Raw genomic sequence first — 22352 nt, 5'->3', positions numbered from 1 at the left:
AGGGACTCTGCAGCTATCGTAAAAGAACTTTCTATGAGTTCACCTAAGAGAGGTTCTATCATGAAAAGCGTACGAAAAAAATTCTTAGCGATAGCGTTCAAGTAACTGTGTCGGCCGATGAAGCATTAAGCATGATGGTAGTGCTGATATTACTGGGGTAAATTTAGAATTAATAACGAGGTTTCATATCATTTTAGGTTTCATATCATACTCTCGGGTCGGGTTTTACAGTCGATTTGGATTCCTTCAATAGTTACACAGAAGAAACCAGAAACTTGTATCTTAGGGAACACTCATGGTATAACATGCCAGTTAGTGTGCACAAAGTCTTATTTAATGTCCGGGATGTCATAGCTTCGTGTATTTTGCCGATTGGCCAGTTATCAGAGGAGGCACAAACCCGAAGATACAGGGAATTCTTCACTAGAAACACGACACGAATAGACACCAATACCGACCTACTTAACAGACTTCTCATATCATCAGATTCATATATATTCATAGCTTGGGACTTATAATGAAGAGAAAACGGAGTCCTTTAGATCCTGATGTCCTAAAATTGCTTTCTGTACCCACCGTAAATGAGGCCGAAAGTGGAAATAGTGAATAAAATATCAAAATTTATTCATATCGCATTTTTTCAAATAAAACTTTATTTTCTACAAATAAAACTATTTAAGTATTTTTATTTATTTGTAAACCAAGAAATATTATTTTTTAACTTGTATATTTTAATTAATTCAATTTGGAATTAAATCCCCCTAGATTGCGAGATTCTCACACTGTGCGCCGACGCTACCGCAAGCAGTGCCGTCTAAGGGAGCATGACGTACTCACTGCTACACAACTCAATATCAAGATCAAATTATCAGTTCTCGCTAAATAGTGGTCCTTATTTACTAAAATCCAAAACAAAAAATTTATACAAAGTATATCTTGTCAATAATGTAAAAACATAAAATAAAATAATAAATAAAAATAAAATAAATGTCATTGAGTCAAGAGATTGAATGGGATAAATTTAAATTATCTAAATAACATAGCTGTCTTGCGTTCATCATGACGACCAACTATTTTTATCATTCAAATAATAATTGATGGTGTAATATGCCTTTTTTATAAGAACTGCTTTAATTTGTACTTTGAATTTATTAAACGGCAGTTTTAGTAAGGTCAAAGGAAGCTTATTATAAAAACGAATACCTAAACCCAGAAATGAGTCATGCACTTTATGAAGCCGGGGATAGGATACACACAGTTTATGTTTATTTCTAGTATTAATGCTATGGACTTCACTTTTTTTGGTATATAAATGTAGGTTCTGTCTAATATACAGAATATTGGCAAAGATGAACTGTGATGCCACAGTGAGAATACCAATTTCTTTAAACAACTCTCTGAGGGAAGTTCTGGTACCTAACTTGTATATTGCACGAATAGCACGTTTTTGTATAATAAATGTATTCTCTATATCAGCGGCTTTGCCCCACAATAGAATACCGTAGGACATGACGCTGTGAAAATAGCTGAAATACACTAATCGCGCAGTGTCGACGTCAGTGAACTGCCTAACTTTTCTGACGGCATAGGCAGCAGAACTAAGCCTTCCCGCGAGGTTAGAAATATGTGAACCCCACTGAAGTTTTGTATCAACTGTTATACCCAAAAACACGGTAGATGCAACGGTTTGAAGAACCTCGTTGTGTAGGATAACATTAGGACCTAGGTTTTTTACATTAGGTAAAGTGAACTTAATGCATTTTGTTTTTTTAGCATTTAGTATCTTCTAAATTGTTTGTTGTAAACCAGTGCGTAAAGATAGATAGATATTGAAGATAAGAGATGTATCATCTGCAAATAATACAACATTGCAGATATTTTTGAGGTGGTAAGGTAAATCATTTATGTACACTAAGAATAAGAATGGACCTAATATTGAGCCTTGTGGCACACCTAGCTGAACTGGAAGGCCTGATGATTTAGCACCATTTACATCTACACATTGCAATCTATGTTGGAGATACGATTCTATTACGTTTAGAGCTCCGTTTTGGACTCCGTAACAGCGTAATTTGCGTAAAAGTGTATCGTGATGGACGCAATCAAAAGCTTTGGAAAGGTCACAGAAGACCCCAATAGCATTTTGAGAATTTTCCCATGCATTATAAATGTGTTTTAAAAGGGCAACACCAGCATCTGTGGTTGAACGATCTTTTATAAAGCCATATTGTTCTGTATGAAGGAGGCTATTTACATTGAAATATCGTAGCAGCTGCTTGAGTATCAACTTTTCAAAAATTTTACTAAACGCAGGTAAGATGGAAATAGGTCTGAAATTAGTAATGTCCGTCTTATTTCCTGATTTAAATAGAGGTATGACTTTACTGTGTTTCATGAGGTCAGGAAAAACACCAGTGTCAATGCACTTGTTGAATGTAATCGCAAGGTAGGGAGCAATAACGTCAATTATATTACCTAACAACTTGATGGAAATATCCCAAAAATCACCCGTATTTTTTTTAATTTAAGAGTTTTAAAAACATTTAGTACATCAATTGGAGTAACGTGTTCAAAACTAAACAAAGAATTACATTGAGGCACACTTGCACGGCGTATATGAGTTCTAAACCTCATGTCATTCAATTTCAGAATATTGTATGGTAGTTTATTGTAACATTTGTCACAATATCCCATGAATCATGAAAGAAGTATATAATTTAGATAGCACATCACACATCACATCACATCATCAGCCTATCGCAGTCCACTGCTGGACATAGGCCTCTCCAAGTGCACGCCACTGAGATCTATTTTCGGCTTTTCGCATCCAGCATTTAGATAGTTACTTTATTATAACTGCGGGATAGTTATTTTATTTTCATTTCTAGTGCACGGACTTGTAAAAAAAGTAAGGACTCCACACCGCAATGCTAGCAAGTGAAGCAACATTTATACTGTCAATGTGTGCGTTACGGGGATGCCAGCTAACACAAAATTCTCGCGTCATTGTGTGCATCAGAGTGACGGATGTTAGGCTGAAAATTATTATGTTTCTGACACACACAATTTAAATAAAAAGACAGTGAGCCTCCAATCTGATATCGGAATGGCGATGTAAATTACAGACCTATAATTCTATTGGTTAAGTTTCAGTTTTTTGTTTTATTAGAATGGAAAAGTACGTGCAATAAATATGGAGGTAGATTTTAGAAAAAGAAAACAATGCGCGTTTGGGTGATTTAATTTCAAAGTAAAAATGAAATGTAAAGTACCTCTAGTAATAAAATTAATTTAAAATACGGGTGAAAATGAAATTGAAAATTGACCTTTACACTTAAGTAAGGCCACTTACCATCACAAAAAAAAATACTAAGTAAGTGAGTACATCGAATGGTAACCCTAACCTTCTTGACCTCTACAATTCCTTATTATTTCCAGTAGCAAACCTACAAAAAAATGATATTTTGGTAGCTTGCAATGCCTGATAGCTACACCTCGCCACTGGATGTTAAGGGTTCGACTCACTTCTCTGTTGCGCAGGTGGAATACGCACGACTGCTACACCACGATGACAAGTCAGAGCTTCCTTAAATTGTCAAATTCTTTAAAAATCCGCATTTAGGTAACCCCTCTTAGTGACAAAAGTGCCTCATCAGCACTTTTGCCACCTAGCTAGGCAATCTCTCTCTGTCATTCAGTCATCTTCCAGATTCCTAATTTTAGCCTCTGTCTCTAATTTCTAGTTCATTCCAAGTCCAGTGTAATGATTCTTATTCAATAACCCTATACAGTGTTTTAAGTGAAAAAATGATTTTCAAAACTTTTCCTGAGTTTCCCGTCTAACAATACGAAAAGTAGTTTTCTGTTAACAGACACAGAAACCGCTAATCTTCTTGAAATATGCGATAAAAATAATAATCATAAAAAAAATAATTATAAACACCTTCAAAAGTACGATATTATAATGTGACAAGCAAAATGTTTCAATTAATTTTTAACTTTTTAATCAGTTCCATATAAAACGTCAATCGTAAGAATATTAAGTACCAGTAAACGGTACGTACCAGTAACGGCTTTGGTAATCATGTTGAGAGTACTGTGCCTAATAATATGTGTAAGATAATTATTTTTTTTTACCACTGTAAGATAATTATATATATAGGCTATCGGGCTATGAGGTAAAAGAATTGGGAGTGGACCTGTGTATCCGAAAAGCTGGTGCACTATAATAATATGTCCTGAGCAACTGGCTGACCTCCTTATAAGAGAACAGCCGCTATGGCAGGTGATCGACTAAAACGCCATCATTAATATACCCGTGACTTTTTAGTCGTCTTACAACGGCAGCCCACTTCATGTATCCAATGACTAGTAAACGTTCATATTACAAAAAAAAATATTTATGAGATTTGAATAATTTAAAAATAAAAATTAATTCATTATTATGGTGCACGACGTAGAACACCCTGTTGTGAGAAACCTACTTTCTGTGAGAAGGTACCTACTTTCTACCGTTTGATACGTAAACATTTTTTTTTTTCAGTATTTTTCTTTGCACCTATTATCTTAATTAAGTAAGGCTATAAAGTTAATAATCGTGTCTAGTGGTATTTTATATCGTATAGATTGAGTGGACCACCTTTGTAAGACGATTAAAAAGTCACGGTGTATAACATAGGTAGTTATAGAAGCATTACAAGTGGTAGTGTCAAAATCAATGGTTACCACAGCAGTGAAACTGAAACAAAGACTCAGGCGCAGACGCAGTTTAACGTCTTGGCCGCTCCGAAACTTTAGACTCGGACTGCGATATGGATCACTACAGTAAATATATATTAGCGATATAACTACTGATAGCGCGCGAGTTGAATGCAGAGCTTAGGAATGCGGTAGTGCTGCGACCTAATTATAATTATTATTGATGACCACAATGAGTAATGAATGTCGATAAATTTAAACAATGTTATAAGTTTAATTTTATTTTTTACACTAGGTTAACATGATGAAAAAAAAACTGTTTTTAATAATCATTTTTAAATAAATTTTAAAAATGATTATTAAAAACATTTGATTTAGACAGATCAGAACAGATTCAGAAATGGCAGATATGGTTGAATCGGTGTCACTATCCTCGCCGTCGCTGACCTCAATGACGAATCGATCTATGGTATCTTCAATTAATCCATCTCTTTGCCAATAATTTTCTTCTAAAATTATGACGTGATCATCGAAGCCACGCCAATCTTCCTCTGTAACCTGAGAAATCGCCAGCTCCGTAACTTCTTTTAACCTTTTTAGGGATAAATCTGAAGAAACATTGTGATGCCGTGCTATTCTTTTCACTTTTGCCCAAGCCAACTCAATCGGATTGAGGTCGCACAAGTACGGTGGTAGTCTTACTAAGACATGGCCATGACTCCTGATGAATTCATCGATTTTAAATGATTTTTCTATTGGTTTATGTAACTGAACCAAATGGAAGAGCTCATCTTTTCTCATCGTGATTGAAGCTTCCACATTATTCTTTGTTAGCCATTCTAACATTACAGGTTTGGTGCTGGACTTTGTTGGGACTTTATTTTCTTGCACACTGTGATACGGCGCGTTGTCCATCACAACAACGCTGTTTTGCGGTAGATTAGGGATTAACATACCAGTGGCCCACTTTTCAAAATTAACACTGTTCATCTGTCCGTGATAATCACCTGAGGTAGTACCAGCTTTAAAAAGTAGTTTTGCCCCATTTAAAAACCCTCCTCTTGATCCCGCGTGAACAAGAATAAGCCTGTTTGTGGAGCTTGTGTCTGTCAACACGGCGTCGATCATTTCATTTCGCCAACATTTTTTAAAAGTGAGGTTGTTATCTATCCATATTTCATCTAGAAAAAAAATATTTCGATCGTCTTGCCTGTATTGACGAATTTTCCGCAAATAATTTGACCGTGCATATACAACAGCAGGCCTTTCCACCAGAATTCTGCGTTTATTATGACATTTAAGCCATTTATATCCCATGTCTTTTAACAATTTTCTTAAACTGGTCACTCCCCATGGAAACTCGATTTTTTCACGAATAGCTGCGAGGAGTTTAATGCAGGTCGGAACAATTTTTTTTGTTATATAAAATTCTTCAATGGTTCTGTGTATAACACTTCGATCAAAATCATCGACATTTAAATTTTTCTTTTTAATACATGGCCTTTTCTTTTTAGAAGGAGAACAAAGAGGCCCTTTCTTACTGCCACACTCAGAGTCATTTAATGGTTACTTAAGTGGCTCCTTAGTATAGATTTAAAAAAGCTCACTCTCAGAGACACTTAATGATCCGTTACCATCCCTTAATGACAATTAAAGTTAAGTACAGCAAAACCTTTACTTAACTTTCTAATGATTGATTTTGACATTTATGTTTAAGGTTATAAAAGTAAATAAAATATTTTAAAAAGTCTCAGGAATAGAAGTGTTTGAACAATAAAGTAAAGATGAGTGATTTGCTTGACTTTATTGATTTTGTAGACTATAGCAGAAGGTTTGGAGTAGTGGGGCCAAATAAGAAGCCCAGGAGGAGTAACATTAGAAGTCTATAGGAATATAAAAGGGTATTTTTCTATCAATGTTCAAGCAGTCACTGGGACAAACTTGGAATTTTATGATCTAGTAGCCCGTTGGCCTGGCAGTACCCATGATAGTTTTATTTATAACAGCAGTGCAAGTAAACAAAGACTGAATACTGGTGTGTTAAAAGGGATAATTTTAGGGGACAGCGGGTATGCAGTTAGCAATGTGCTACTGACACCGTTTTTATCACCAAATTCAACTGCACAAGAAAACTACAACAGAAGCCAAATAAAATATAATGTGGAATATTGTGGAAAGATGCTTTGGCATTTGGAAAAGAAGGTTTCCTTGTCTCCAATTTGGCATGGGCATTAAGATGGATACAGTTGTGGCTGTTATATGTGCTTGTGCGACACTGCATAATATTTCTTTACAGGTTGATGATTTGGTTCCAAAGAACTAGGAAACTCCTCATATTGAGAATGATGATGTTGTCCTGAGTGAAAGGCGTGAAAGCACAACCAACAGCAATGGATTTTTGGTGCGACAATCTATAGTTGATAGATTTTTCTCATAATATAATTTTTAATAAATAAAAATCCATAAAATAAGAGGAATACTTTTTTAATTGTTGAACAAGAGGCCAATTATGTAGTACAAAGTTTATTTGACTTCCTCGTTGATCTAGTGGTCGCAAGCGCGGCTGCTGTGCTTGAGGTCTCGGGTTCGATTTCCGGGTCGGGCCGAAATCGCTTTTTGGGTTTTCTTAAACTTTCACAAAGCAGCCCGTAGTCTGGAAGTTGGTGATTGATTCCTGATTGAACTCCTGTGTTATACTATCCCATGCTGCTTGTTTCTTGGCGACTGACTTGCCATCTGTTATTTAAGATTCCACGATTGGTCTCTTTTTAACTAATTGTGCTAACAAAGCTTTTTCGTCCGCCGTGAAATTAGCCACACGTTTGCGTGGTGCTCTTGTTCCTGAAGACTCCTAAAATGAAACAAGCACAAGTTAAATTCTTCAAATACATATGTGCAGCTGCTAATGTACATAGAAACGAAACTTACCATGATAATATGTTAAGATAAAGCTATTTATTTCAGAGCTTATCACACTTTTCCACACACTTTTCTTTCCTGTCGGTTAACGGAACAAGAATTTTAAATGTAACCTTGACACTGACAGTACAATATTGACAGTGATACCAGAAAAAAGTTTTCATGTACTTTATATCATTTACATGAAAATAGGTGTTTTTACGTAAAAACGATCCCGAAATTAACAAATTCTTATTTCTATTATTGATATACAAGGTTTTAATGTATTTAAATAACAGTTTTTGCTACTTAATAATTTCACATTTTAAGGTGCGGCTACACCTTTCGTTTATCGATAAGCATTATCAAAGACAATTTGACGATACTCTGCCCTACGGATACTTAAAGCTGTCATTAACTAATGAACCCTTAAATTTCGTCTCTGGGATGTATCGTTCATTAACAGATTTAATGATAATTAGTTAAGGATTCATTAAGACTAATTTAAGTATCCATTCTGAGTGTGGCAGTTAGACTCATTTTGAATTGCAGCCAATGTTCTTTTTGAAAGTCCGGTATAACGGCTTGCTTGGTCGAAAGCATTATTCAAATTAAATGTCAAATTTTTGTTCTGCCTTTCTTCAACACACATGTCTAACTGCCACACTCAGAGTCAGTTAATGGTTACTTAAGTGGCTCCTTAGTATAGATTTAAAAAAGCTCACTCTCAGAGACAATTAATGATCCGTTAGCATCCCTTAATGACAATTAAAGTTAAGTACAGCAAAACCTTTACTTAACTTTCTAATGATTGATTTTGACATTTATGTTTAAGGTTATAAAAGTAAATAAAATATTTTAAAAAGTCTCAGGAATAGGAATGTTTTAACAATAAAGTAAAGATGAGTGATTTGCTTGACTTTATTGATTTTGTAGACTATACCAGAAGGTTTAGAGTAGTGGGGCCAAATAAGAAGCCCAGGAGGAGTAACATTAGAAGTCTATAGGAATATAAAAGGGTATTTTTCTATCAATGTTCAAGCAGTCACTGGGACAAACTTGGAATGTTATGATCTAGTAGCCCGGTGGCCTGGCAGTACCCATGATAGTTTTATTTATAACAGCAGTGCAATTAAACAAAGACTGAATACTGGTGTGTTAAAAGGGATAACTTTAGGGGACAGCGGGTATGCAGTTAGCAATGTGCTACTGGCGCCGTTTTTATCACCAAATTCAACTGCACAAGAAAACTACAACAGAAGCCAAATAAAATATAATGTGGAATACTGTGGAAAGACGCTTTGGCATTTGGAAAAGAAGGTTTCCTTGTCTCCAACTTGGAATGGGCATAGATGGATACAGTTGTGGCTGTTATATGTGCTTGTGCGACACTGCATAATATTTCTTTACAGGTTGATGATTTGGTTCCAATGAACTGGGAATCTCCTCATATTGAGAATAATGATGTTATCCTTATGAGTGAAAGGCGTGAAAGCACAACCAACAGCAATGGATTTTTGGTGCGACCATCTATAGTTGATAGGTTTTTCTCATAATATAATTTTTAATAAATAAAAATCCATAAAATAAGACGAATACTTTTTTAATTGTTGAACAATTATGTAGTACAAAGTTTATTTGACTGCCTTGTTGGTCTAGTGGTCGCAAGCGCGGCTGCTGTGCTCGAGGTCTCTCGAGGGTTTTCTTAAACTTTCACAAAGCAGCCCGTAGTCTGGAAGTTGGTGATTGATTCCTGATTTATACTATCCCATGCTGCTTGTTTCTTGGCGACTGACTTGCCATCTGTTATTTTAGATTCCACGATTGGTCTCTTTTTATCTAATTGTGCTAACAAAGCTTTTTCGTCCGCCGTGAAATTAGCCACACGTTTGCGTGGGGCTCTTGTTCCTGAAGACTCCTAAAATGAAACAAGCACAAGTTAAATTCTTCAAATACATATGTGCAGCTACTAATGTACATAGAAACAAAACTTACCATGATAATATGTTAAGATAAAGCTATTTATTTCAGAGCTTATCACACTTTTCCACACACTTTTCTTTCGTGACGGTTAACGGAACAAGAATTTTAAACGTAACCTTGACACTGACAGTACAATATTGACAGTGATACCAGAAAAAAGTTTCCATGTACTTTATATCATTTACATGAAAATAGGTGTTTTTACGTAAAAACGTTGCCGAAATTAACAAATTCTTATTTCTATTGTTGATATACAAGGTTTTAATGTATTTAAATAACAGTTTTTGCTACTTAATAATTTCACATTTTAAGGTGCGGCTACATCTTTCGTTTATCGATAAGCATTTATCAAAGACAATTTGACGATACTCTGCCCTACGGATACTTAAAGCTGTCATTAACTAATGAACCCTTAAATTTCGTCTCTGGGATGTATCGTTCATTAACAGATTTAATGATAATTAGTTAAGGACTCGTTAGGACTAATTTAAGTATCCATTCTGAGTGTGGCAGTAAAACATTTTTCGCCATTTCTCGTGCTTGGCGATGAATAAAAGCTCGTTTTTTTGTAACGGAACTTGATGGACTCGGATCAGTCATTATTAAAATAAAAAAATATCACGGGAACTTCAGTATTAACACAATAACATGTAACAAACATATCGATACTATTCGACTATTACATGAATGAACTGTTGATATCTCCTGTCATTTTGACATAACCTGTGACATTGACGTTGAATAGTGAATTCGGTCGGCGATCACATTATTGCACGAGCTCCCGTAGCGACAAGGTATGTACTGATTGTATCCACCTATTTTTGTGAATGTTTAGTGTCGTGAGATTGTGAAGTGATAATAAATCTAATGATTGTTCTTGGTATACTTTCGTTTGATTTCTGAGACTCTCTTCTGAGGTGTTAATGTTACATCTCAGAAGTGGGATCGTTCGAAACAAACGGTTTTGAAATACCACCCCACATGCTCGACTGTCATTAATTAGTGATAATTACTAAATATACTTCAAAACTAATAGAATATGAATTAGTAGACTGAATTGCTAAGAAACATCGTTAAAAAGTAAGGTCATTTCGATGATGCAAGTGGATATTTGTACGTGATTAGAAAACCACTTCGCAGCAGACGGTCGGTATATTTGAAATTTTATTTAAATATGTGTTAAAATAGCTAGAATAATATTTGACGGAACTAATTTTTGAGATATGTCGTGGTAAATAGTGGCCATATGAGTGATGCAAGCAGATTTATTTTTTCCTTCATATAAATTGCTAGTTAATACCGTTTTTTTTTGTTCAATAGAAATATACTTATATTCGTGGAGAACATTGAACGAGTTACAGGATGGGCGCCACAAACTACTAAATTGTGCATCTACCGCCACGATTCAAATGGATACTTATTATTTTCCGCTTCTGAAAATAATTACGGAACAATTTAATTACTTTTTAACTAGAAAGCAGACTAATTTGAATGATACTGAATAGTGCTTATAGTTTTATAGGAAATAAATACGCTCTTTTCGTTCCTTTCAGTATTCAATTTACGTACGCGATACTGAAACATATGATTTCGAGTTCCAGAATATGAGCGACTCAGGAGCGAAAAGCAACGGAATGCTGCGCCACAGCAGCGAGGCATCCGGCAGATGTAGCCGTGCTCCACGTCGAGAAAGTGTGAGGCGGAGTCGTAGTCGCAGCCGTTGGGACGACCAAAGACGTCCTCGGAGATCACGGAGTCGTACTGCACCACGGAACCTTCGCCCGAGTTGCCGCCGAAGTCGGAGCAGCAGCAGTCTACGCAGACTACGCGAGCGGGAGGACATGCTGTCACGAGAGAGAGAGCGGTTACGTGCGCTTGAAAGGGAGGTACGTGAAAAGCTTGACAAAGTGCTTGACCGCGAACACGACCATACCCCTGAGGCTGGTCCGTCCCATCGCAGAGAACACCGTAGCTATAATAGTCAGCATAATCATTTCTTATCAACACCGACTAAACGTCGCAACCCCAGCGTTACTGATGATTCTAGGAAACCCAAAGAACCTAAATCAACATTTGATTTCTTTGACCAATTTTTGAGTGTACTTAAATCCAAGGCAGGGGATCGTGAATCGTTTACAACCATGAATAACGTAATTCCAGAATTCGACCCGTTGTCTAAAGAACAGACTATAAATAATTGGCTCGATAAAGTAGATGAGTGTACAGAAATCTATAATTGGACGGATAGACAAACGGTACACTATGCCCTGCCTAAACTTTCCGGAATAGCAAAAACGTGGTACCAGGGCCTACCTTCTATCAAGCACAACTGGTCAGAATGGAAAATAATGCTGAGAGAATCATTTCCTGCGACTGAGAACTATGCAGAACTGTTGACAGAAATGCTTGGTAGACGTGTACGTCCTGGTGAGTCGTTTGAGTTATATTACTTTTCGAAAATAAACTTATTGAATAGATGTAAAATCTTTGGAAAACAGGCAGTGGACTGTCTACTTCATGGAATAGATGATAGAGGAGTCCGTGTTGGGGCTCAGGCAGCTAAATTTGATAGACCTGAAGATGTGCTAGAGTTCTTTAAAACTATTAAACACCATCGAATTCTAAACGATACAAATAAAGATTTTAACCGAGATAAACGTTCAAATGTTAATGCTATGGGGAACAGTAACTCTACAAGAAATTCTGACACAAATTCACTTAAAAATAACACCAAGGGACCTATCACATGTTTTAACTGTAATGGTGTCGGACACCCCAGTTTTAGATGTCCCAAACCTCTAGTGAAGTGTGATGATTGCCATTATCTAGGACACTTATCTTCCCATTGCCCAAGGTCCAAGGAACATAAAAACCCACCTAAGGATAAGAATGTACTTGAGGTCTCCCTAGCTGATAGTAATAATGATAAGTACCGACTTGCAATTAAGATAAATGGGGTGCCGGCTATATGTCAACTAGATTTAGGTAGTGAAGCTACACTCGTTCGCGAATGTGAGGCTAAGAGATTAGGGTTGAGTTGGAATACTATCAATGGACCATTTCTTAGAGGATTAGGGAATATTCCATACTTGCCGTTAGGTCGTACATCAGTCAATATTGATGTTCAAGGGATTCTTGAACAAGATGTAGAGATTTTTATCATAGACGACCATTTGATTAATCCTGATATTCTATTAGGACATAGCTATACCGAAAGGCCCACCGTTAAAATAATTAAGACACCTACATATTTAAAATTCGAAAGAGTTGTCGAAAACGAACAAACTTCAAAGTTGTATCTTACCACAATTAGTGACATTACGATAGATGTAGGCGAAATGGTGCTTGTCCCTGTCAAGTCGGATTGTTCACGGGACGGCAGGATTTATGTCGGTGGCTCAGTAAGGGGTCGACCAGGCCAGGAATACTACCTTCTGCCAGGGGAATACCAAATTCGGGAATTCGAATGCAACTTACTTGTTCAGAGTGTTGGTTTGAATGCAATTCACTTCAAGGAGAACACATTATTAACTCGGGCTCAATATTTAGGAGCAGACAATCAGCACTTTACCCAAATCTTGAGCGTGTCTCATGAATTTCATGGTAATCATACATTGACTGTACCTAAGTGCGGAGACCATTTGTCGGAGAGTCAAAAACAATCTTGCGTGGAATTATTGCAGAAATACAAATGTTGTTTTTCTACCGGCATGCATGATTTGGGATATACAAATGTAACTGAGATGGAAATCCATCTCAAAGACACTACCCCGGTTGTGTACAGGCCTTACCGTCTTCCCCATTCAGAGCGTAAATTAGTCCAAGATATGATAGCTGATATGATTAAGCATGGTATCGTAAGGGAATCTAGCTCACCCTATGCCAGCCCAATAGTTCTGGTAAATAAAAAGTCTGGAGAAAAGCGACTTTGTGTTGACTACCGGGCTTTAAACAGTCGCACTAAAAGGGATCAGTACCCACTGCCAAGGATCGAGGATCTTTTGGATCAGTTATCCGGTCACTGTTTGTTTACATCGCTCGATCTGGCTTCTGGGTACCATCAGATCCCTATATCTGAGCAATCCCGAGAAAAGACGGCATTCGTCACTCCCGACGGTCAATATGAGTACAATCGCGTTCCGTTCGGACTGGCGAATGCTCCAGCCGTCTTCCAAAGGGCAATACACAAAATACTGAATAGGTCTAAAGTAAGCTATGTTGTCATTTATATGGATGACATATTAATACCATCCAAAACCTTTGAGGAAGGACTAGTGCGTCTAGAGGAAGTTCTGGGCCTGATACGCGAAGCAGGTTTAACTCTTAAAATGGAAAAATGTAACTTTTTCCAAGAGCACATTGACTTCCTTGGGTTTGAGATAGACAAGGACGGTATCAGACCGGGAAGGCAGAAGACGGAAGCGGTCTCAAAATTTCCGCCCCTTAAAAACCAACATGAGGTTAGGAGATTTCTCGGTCTTGCAAGCTTCTTCCGAAGGTTCGTCAAGGGATTCGCCGTAATAGCGAGACCATTGACGAATCTCCTGAAGAGGGATATCCCATGGCGATGGGGACCGGCTGAGGTCGAGTCCTTCGAAAACATTAAACGGTCACTAACAGACAGACCAGTTTTAGCCCTTTTTGACCATGACGCCGAGACACAGTTACACACAGATGCGTGCAAACTGGGAGTCGCAGGCATTTTGCTCCAAAGAAAGGGTTCCGAGGTCTGGAGGCCAGTGGCATACTTCAGCCGCCAGACGTCAACTGACGAGATGAAAATGCATTCATTTGAATTAGAGACACTTGCAGTCATCAGTTCATTGAATAAATTTCGTACTTATCTCATCGGAATCAAATTTACGATAGTTACGGACTGCAATGCCCTGCGCACCACATTTACAAAGAAAGACCTCGTGCAAAGGATCTCGCGATGGTGGATCCAATTCCTGGAATTCAATTGTGATATTGAGTACCGTCCCGGAGAGAGGATGTCCCATGTTGATGCGCTTAGCAGAGGACCTGTATCCCCTGCATCTGAAGAACAAACCCATACACTTGATGTCTTATCAGTTGGAACGGAGGATTGGATTGTCACAGTGCAGTCTTCCGACGATGAAATTATGCGCATTAAGCGTATTTTAGAGGACCCGGAAACCCCGAAAATCGTGGATACTTTCAAAGAATATACAGTTAAAAATGGTCGTGTATTTAGAGTGTTTAGAGTGTTAGGTGTCAACCGGTGGCTCGTCCCAAAAGGTGTACGTTGGCAGTTGCTAAAGGCAAATCACGACGAAGTAGGACACTTTAGCTTTGAGAAAACCCTAGATAGGATAAGGTCCCACTTTTGGTTCCCAAGAATGAGGAAGTTTATAAAAAAGTATGTGGCAGCATGCCTCGAGTGCGCCCACCATAAGTTGCCATCCGGTGCTAAGGAGGGGATGCTACACCCAATCCCAAAGGTTGACATCCCATTTCATACCCTCCATGCCGATCACCTGGGGCCGTTTCCCCGTAGTAAGCGAGGCTGTTCGTATATTCTTGTAATAGTTGACGCCTTTACAAAATATGTTAATTTATCAGCAGTTCGAAGCACAAAAACGAAAGAAACGTTAAAAGCATTTAAAACCCTCTTCAGTTACTTCGGACCTCCCCTTCGACTCATAACAGACAGAGGGACGAGCTTCACTAGCAAACTGTTTAAAACCTATGTGAAATCAATTGGTGTGAAGCACGTCCTTAACGCCGTGGCGACCCCAAGAGCAAATGGACAGGTCGAACGGTATAACCGGACGATTCTGGCCTCACTTGGGTCCATGGTTCATGGTAAAGACAGTAAAACATGGGATGAATTCCTTCCTGATATTCAATTAGGGCTTAACACTTCGGTTCATAGCGTAACTAGAAAAACACCAACCGAGATGTTATTTGGTAGGAGAGTCCCAAATCCAGCCCAGGGTTTATTAAATGATATTATTGACGATACTGAAAATGAGAATAATAAGACATTAGAGGAGATTAGGTCCGAGGCAAGTGAAAGGATTCAGGCAAACCAGAATATAAATAAGGATCGATTTGATAAAGGTAGGAAGAAGGCCACTGATTACAAGGAGGGAGATCTTGTTAGGATAGTGAGAGCGATAGTGACAGGACCGCATCAATCGAAGAAACTGGAAGCGAAGTGTCAGGGCCCGTACCGAATTAAGAAGGTGTTACCAAATGATCGGTTTCTTGTAGAGGATACCCCACTAACCAGAAAAGGTCCGAGATATGAAACAGTCGTAGCTATAGATAAAATATCCCCTTGGCTAAGTTTCAGTGCCCCTGCTTGTAGTTCCAGCGATAATGACAGCGATAGTGATGAATGATTTATGTTATTTGCTGTAAATGATGATTTAGTGTTGAATTTTATGTTTTTTATGTTGAATGAATTATTATTTAAGTATTTTAGGTGATTGCAATTTTGTAATGATGAGTGATCTTCTCTTGTTGTTCTTGAAATGTTAATGATGATACTTTGTGACAAGTGAATACGGTGAGAGAGTGAGGGGTGCCTCAACTCGAACATGAGGTGGTAATAACTTGCTACTCATGGGTGACTTGAGGCACCGCAGTCGTGATGTGTAACGGTGAAGGAAGTAACCTTAACTCATCGCGACTATAGCATAGTTGAGTGAGGATGGTTCAAGGCGGGCATGAATGGCGTACGAACTCGCCGCCCAGGAATGTCTTGGCCATTGAGGTCGATGAGGCATGTGACGGTGAAGGAAGTAACCACGCACCTCACGACCATAGATTAGAGATTGAGTGAGGGTGTTTTTGAGCCGGGCATGAATAGCGTATGAACTCGCTGCCCTTGAATGGTTCAAAACGCTGCAGCGATTGCGGATGATGTTGAAGGAAGTAGGCATCACGTCGCAAAGCTATAGTTAAGTGAAATAATAGATAGTATATTATTATATGTATATAGAAGTAGAGTAAATGGAAATACATTATGTATGTAATAAAAACAAAATGAACGAAGGGACTCGTTCTTAAAGGATGGCCGACTGTAACAAACATATCGATACTATTCGACTATTACATGAATGAACTGTTGATATCTCCTGTCATTTTGACATAACCTGTGACATTGACGTTGAATAGTGAATTCGGTCGGCGATCACATTATTGCACGAGCTCCCGTAGCGACAAGGTATGTACTGATTGTATCCACCTATTTTTGTGAATGTTTAGTGTCGTGAGATTGTGAAGTGATAATAAATCTAATGATTGTTCTTGGTATACTTTCGTTTGATTTCTGAGACTCTCTTCTGAGGTGTTAATGTTACAAACACGACAAACGTACGATAGTTGACAAGGATGGCACAGCACTACACTGCAGGCGCGGAGATGCTCCCGCTCTTTACCTCAGACCCCGACTGCATTCAACTCGCGCGCTATCTGTAGGTAGGTATTACTATATTCCGCCGCTTGTCTGTCCTTCCACCTGCCAGTAAACTGTATCTCATATGATGTGCTTCTGTTGCCGCTTTGACAGCAAATACTGACCGAAAAACTATTATTTAATTTTAAGGGGCTCATACAACAAAACGAGTTATTTTTGGCTTGCTTTATTGTGGATTTTATATAATATAATATTATATAATATTAGACATTTAAATAAAACTACATACTTTTGCGGATTTTATCGCGGTTATATTAATATAATTTAAACCCGAAGTTTCGGATCCTTTACAGCATCCATGGTCACGGGGAGACTAAGGTGTTGCTCGTCTTGATATTTTTAGTAACAACAGCTACCCTACATTTTGTTGATTATTGACAAATCGTAAACATGAAGAACTTATATGTTTCTATTGCTTTCTAAAATATTTCAGGCTACAGTTAGTGAGGTTATCCACGATGAAAACAGATGGGCATCCAACTTTACTGACAATTTAAGAAAATTCGCTAACAACTACCGAAATATACCAGGTAGGTAAAACTAATGAATATTAAGTAACAGGTGAATTTTGATGTATAAATCCAGGAGAGAAGTTTTAATTTTTAGAAGTTTTATGAAAATAATATAGTTTCAAGCGCGTTATTATTCAGACTTGAATGGGAGGTTTGCTTTTGGAGAATAAAAATAGCTCCCAAATATACGCCTAGAAGTCGGTGGCAAAATGAACTTAGGCACATCTATAAGACACTGAGTTCTAGGCCTATGCACCTAAGATTAGTTTTTTTTTTTTGCTGTTCAATGTTTTTGGGAGTTGGTTTTATTTTTTATAAAAATATTTTTTTATTTCTCTATCTTTATATAGGTACTAATCTACTTATAGTTGAATTTACTGCCACATTGGTCTAGGTGTCGCAAGCGCGGCACGGGGTCTCGGGTTCGATTCCCGCAAAACGCTTTGTAGGTTTTAGAAACTTTCACAAAGCCGACTTACCAAAGACCTATAAGTCATGTATGCCTTCAGAAATAAATTATGCTATAGAAAATATCACGAAAGATTTAGATCGAATTGTCGACTGGTCTCACAATAACACTCTGGTACTCAACGCATCGAAAACCAAATGCATGATAATCGGTACGAAACACCAAATAAATACTGCTGAAAATCTATACGAACCAATTGTTGTGAGCGGAGAGGAGGTCGAAAGGGTAAGAATTACTAAAAACTTAGGTCCGCTTATGGACAATGAACTCCGCTTTTCAGACTATATCAATAACTTATAGCCCGGTCAAAATAGACATTTGAAATAAGAAAAATTCCCGGAAAGCTGAATTTTGGTGGAGAGCTTGGGTTTATCATTATAAATAAAATATTAAAAATCCCCATCGATCCCATGTGTGCGTCAAACGTTATTCGAGGTTAAATGTCAAAATTTTAGGCTTTTTGTTTTTTTTCTCGAAAACGGTAGGTAAGTTTTATCAAAAAAGAACATCAGACCAAACTTGTAGATCTTAAAATTTTCTACAAAAATGACATCAACAGTTTTCTCCTAAATGTTACCATTCCTGAGATATCGCGATTCAAAGAGTCACACTACACATAATATGCACATATAAGCCACGTATATACGAGGGCTGCCTTTTAAGTTGTGTCGTTTGAAATAAGTAAAGACAATCTAATAGGTTAATACCATTTATTGTTTTTCAAAGAATTCTCCGCGATCTTTAATGCACTTTTGCATGCATTTAAAACCAGTTCTTGAAACATTTATTCCATTCTGAAGTGGCGGTAGTCAAAATGGCTGATTTGAATGAGTCAACAGCTTTTTCAGGTGTGCTGAAACGTTGACCACGAAGACTTTGCTTAATTTTGGGGAATGTAAAAAAATCGTTATGCCCACGGATCTATGTCACGGTATGTTACATGTTGGTCTACGAGAATTAACTGCCGCATAGCCTCGATATTATTATATCTTGGGTCATGGCGGGTTTTCACGTGGCTTGTCACTGAGGCTAGAGTGCCCACTGCCCACGTTGAAATTCTAAATCAAAATCTTTTTATTCCAAAAAGGCCTTTGCAGGCTCCTATGTAACGGTCCAAAAAGTTGGTCTCAGTAAGCTGACAAAATTATACAATGCAACTGAAAGTTAAACTGTAAACTCTTAACTTTATCTCTGTTTTACACATTATGTTGTAAATTAGGGCACGCCACCATAGTGGCGGTAAGTCCCTCTTTGAGAAGTGGCTCGGGAGGAGTCACGTACCGCGTGACGCAGGTCCTCACCGGATACGTTTGTTTCGGGAGGTACCTGCATCGAATCGGTCGTGAGGAGACGCTCGGGTATCACCACTGTGCGGACAGCCCCAAGGGTACGGTGGACCACACAGCCAGGTATGCCCTGCGTGGGAAGAGCACCGTCGGGTCCTCGTCGAGGCTTTAGGCGGCGGCGACCTCTGGCTTTCGGCCCTGGTTCAGGCCATATTTCAGGGCGAGAGGGAATGGGATGCTGTCACCTCCTTTGGCGAAGCAGTCATGCTCGAGAAGGAGGAGGCGGAACGACAAAGAGTTCGCACCTCTCATCCCGGCCGCCGCGCTGAACCAGGTAGACACCAAGGGCGCCAGGTGTCGCGAGACGACTCCCGGCCACCGTAGGCGTGGGTCTGTGGGCGGTGAATTCGGGTGGCTCATCGCTCATGTCTAGTTAATAGACAAAGGACCCGGTGTCGGCGGTGCGCGTTGTTCTACGCGCTCCTCAAAGAGGTGTCAGCAACCCCAGCGGGGCCCAGCAGGGCCAAGACCTGCTGGGGCCGGGGGGCTGGGGGGAAAGAGTTACCGCGGCCCTGGTACATAAAAGGCTTACGACGGAACACGACGTTTTTTAGTCAGTAAGAGTCTGACACTCAAAACCCTCGTATATACGTTGCTTATATGTGCATATTATGTGTAGTGTCTACTCTTGTGTGTACTCTTTGAATCGCGATATCTCAGGAATGGTAACATTTAGGAGAAAACTGTTGATGCCATTCTTGTCGAAAATTTTAAAATCTACAACTTTGGTCTGATGTTCTTTTTTGATAAAACTTACCGTTTTCGAGAAAAAAACAAAAAGCCTAAAATTTTGACATTTATCCTAGAATAACTTTTGACGCACACATGGGATCGATGGGGACTTTTAATATTTTATTTATAATAACAAACCCAAGCTCTCCACCAAAATTCAGCTTTCCGGGAATTTTTGTTATTTGACCACTACTTTTATGTCTATTTTGACCGGGCTATTAGTGCGGAATGCATTTTACAGGTTAAAAGTATTGTATGGTATTCGGGAATTAATCTCTGAAGACGTAAGGAAACTACTATCTGATTTATTGGTGCTCTCATCATTCAATTGCTGTGATGTTGTGTTTATCTACTAGGATACTTCAAGAGACAAAAAAAAATATTCAGAAAGTCCAAATTGCTTGCATTCGGTTTTGCTACAGAGTACCAAGAAGGTCTCACATATCTCCTATCATAAATGCAAAAGGATTGCTTAGTATGGAATCAAGACGTCATGTGCATCTATTAGGTTTCATACATAGGGTTATCACCGATAAACGTCCATCATACCTTTACAATAAACTATTTTGATGCGCTGATGCGCATAACTTAAATATTAGATCTAAATTAAAAATAAACTTATTATTTCGAAACACAGAACACAGGGATATAAGGGCAGCTTCAAATATGCAGCATCGGAAATATGGAATAATATTGCCCCACCTTTTAAAAATATTAAAAACGCATTCAATTTTAAAAACAAGTGTAAACATTTGGTTTTGGAAAAACAGAAAAATACTTGATAAATATCAATTATAAGCTGTATTTTCAAACAACACATTATATCTCTTATTATCATTTAATTATTGTTAAACATATAAATTACATTTTTAAATATTAAATATAAAAATAAAAAACATTTAAAAATAAAAAATATACGTTGCCACCGATACCGGGCACAGGGTCCAAGGTACCTGTCTGTCCCAGAGACAGAAACCTCTTCACAATACGCGCCGTATCAAGTACTGCCTTCTGAATCAGTCCCTTGATCCAGCTGCCTAACGAGAGCCTCATGAGGTGTTGATCGAGGCTCTTGGCTATTAGACCATTGGCCGTAACGACAATCGGCACAATAACAGCCGTGTCCACATGGCGACAACCTCGTGCGCTTAGTCGAGATATTTTATTTGTTTCTCTTTCTCAGCTTTCACGAGGTTCTCGTCATGCGGAACGGCGACATCGACTATCATCGCGCGGCGCGCTAATCGATCTACCACCACTTTATCAGGCTTATTGGCTACAATAGTGCTGTCAGTGATGATAGATCGATCCCAGTACAACGTGATATGGGTCGTCTTCGAGAACTGAAAACAACCAAGAACAACCAGATAAAATATGTCTGAAAGATAATGTACCCCACCTCTAGTTATGAGTCATATATCAATTCATCATCCTCCGAGCCTTTTTTCCAAGCATGTTGGGGTCGGCTTCCAGTCTAACCGGATTCAGCTGAGTACCAGTGCTTTACAAGAAGCGACTGCCTATCTGACCTCCTCAACCCAGTTACCCGGGCAACCCGATACCCCTTGGTTAGACTGGCGTCAGACTTACTGGTTTCTGACTACCCGTAACGACTGCCAAGGATGTTCAATGACAGCCGGGACCTACAGTTTAACGTGCCATCCGAAACACAGTCAATGGTGTCTAAGATATACTTAGAAAGTACATACAATCTTAGAAAAGTTGCATTGGTACTTGCCTGACTTGGGATCGAACCCGCGCCCTCATACTTGAGAGGTTGGTTCTTTACCCACTAGGCCACCACGACATTCATATATCAATTAAAAGGTTTTTTTAAGCGCTATGTTCCATCTTAAGAAGAGGAGAGAACAATTGGTAAATTATATGTTAAGACTAAAGTTATCGGAATATAAAGAAAGGGTATCGGGTCGCCCAGGGTTGAGGACGTCAGGTAGGCAGCAGACCCCAACATAGTTGGGAAAAAGCAAGGCAGATGATGATATTTCTATTTTCAGATTCTTTGAGAGTAAATTCTAAATGTGAGCTGTGGGCTGTAAAATATGAAAGATGTGCACGTTGCAAATGCATAGCTCATTACTGGATGTGCATGGGAAGACGGTGTGCAGAATTGCATGATCCTCAAAATGCTAGGGGAGCTTACCAAGTCACAGAGGAAGACTGTATGTATAAGCCTTTCCTTCATAACCTTATAACTACACTCAATTAAGATATGAGATTGTAAAAAGAATACCTCCGTGTAAGTTATT

The sequence above is a fragment of the Helicoverpa zea genome, chromosome 13 (genome assembly GCF_022581195.2).
Source record: "Helicoverpa zea isolate HzStark_Cry1AcR chromosome 13, ilHelZeax1.1, whole genome shotgun sequence".
NCBI lineage: Eukaryota > Metazoa > Arthropoda > Insecta > Lepidoptera > Noctuidae > Helicoverpa > Helicoverpa zea.
The sequence above is the reverse complement of the archived record's forward strand: the minus strand, read 5'-3'. Positions refer to the sequence as shown.